Here is a 1,631-nt window from a genome sequence, read left to right as displayed (position 1 = left end):
TGAGTAAGACCATGTCATAATTCCTCTTATAGAGCACATTCTGATTAAGGAAGAAACTGCCTGACAATCTTCTCAAAGTCTTTTTATCTTTTTCTGTTGCTCCAAGAGGATACTCCTGAGTCTGAAGGAAATGCTTGATATCGTGGTACCATGGTTTATCATCAAAACTGGCCTCAGCTGTAAACACATGTGCTGGTCTATCAAGTCGCTTGATCACAATTCTGGGTACTTCGTTTAGAAAACCCACTTGATACATTGAAGACAACGTAGCTAGAGCATCCGCCATCTGATTCTCATCCCGAGGAATGTGATGCAACTCAACCTTGGTGAAGAAAGTCAACAATCTTCTTGCATAGTCTTTGTATGGGATCAAGCCAGGGTGGCGTGTTTCCCATTCTCCTTTGATCTGATTGATAACTAACGCTGAGTCACCATAAATAGTAAGATTTTTGATGCGGAGGTCAATGGCTTCTTCAAGACCCATGATACAGGCTTCATATTCAGCAATGTTGTTTGTACATTCAAAGCAAATTCTTGCCGTGAAAGGAATATGAGAACCTTCTGGAGTGATAATGACTGCACCTACTCCATGTCCATAAACGTTGGAAGCTCCATCAAATACTAAACCCCATTGAGAATCTGGTTCAGGTCCTTCTTCAGGAAGTGGCTCTTTACAATCTCTGGATTTTAGGAACATGACATCTTCATCAGGAAACTCATCCTCATTATCATCGTGATCTTCAACGGGTTGGTGAGCAAGGTACTCAGCCAACACACTGCTCTTGATAGCTTTCTGGGTATGATACTCAATGTCGTATTCTGATAACAGCATCTGCCATCTTGCAATCTTACCAGTGAGTGCAGGCTTCTCAAAAATGTACTTGATTGGATCCATTTTGGATATCAACCAAGTGGTGTGACTTAACATATACTGCCTCAATCTCTTAGCAGCCCAAGCCAATGCACAACATGTCTTCTCGAGTAAGGAGTATCGTGATTCACAGTCAGTAAATTTCTTGCTTAAGTAGTAAATGGCATGCTCTTTCTTTCCAGTTTCGTCTTGTTGACCCAGAATACAGCCCATAGAATTCTCAAGCACTGTTAAATACATAACCAACGGTCTTCCAGCAACAGGTGGTAACAAGATAGGAGGCTCCATGAGGTACTCTTTGATACTGTCAAATGCTTTCTGACAATCCTCTGTCCAAACACAATTCTGACTCTTTCTCAGCAATTTGAAGATAGGTTCACAAGTGGCAGTCATGTGAGAAATAAACCGGGATATGTAATTCAATCGTCCTAGAAAACCTCTCACTTGCCTTTCTGTTTTTGGTGCGGGCATCTCTTGGATAGCTTTTACTTTATCTGGATCAAATTCAATGCCTTTTTGGCCGACAATAAAGCCCAAGAGTTTACCTGACCTGACGCCAAATATGCATTTGTTCGGATTGAGGCGAAGACGGAACTTCCTCAATCGTTGAAACAGCTTCAATAGATCTACTAAGTGACCTTCTTCTGAACGAGACTTCGCGATCATGTCATCCACATAAACCTCAATCTCTTTGTGCATCATGTCGTGAAAGAGCGTTGTCATGGCTCGCTGGTAAGTAGCACCTGCGTTCTTCAACCCA

Source organism: Lathyrus oleraceus, chromosome 7 (assembly GCF_024323335.1).
Source record: "Lathyrus oleraceus cultivar Zhongwan6 chromosome 7, CAAS_Psat_ZW6_1.0, whole genome shotgun sequence".
Lineage (NCBI taxonomy): Eukaryota > Viridiplantae > Streptophyta > Magnoliopsida > Fabales > Fabaceae > Lathyrus > Lathyrus oleraceus.
Note: the sequence above shows the minus strand (reverse complement) of the source record.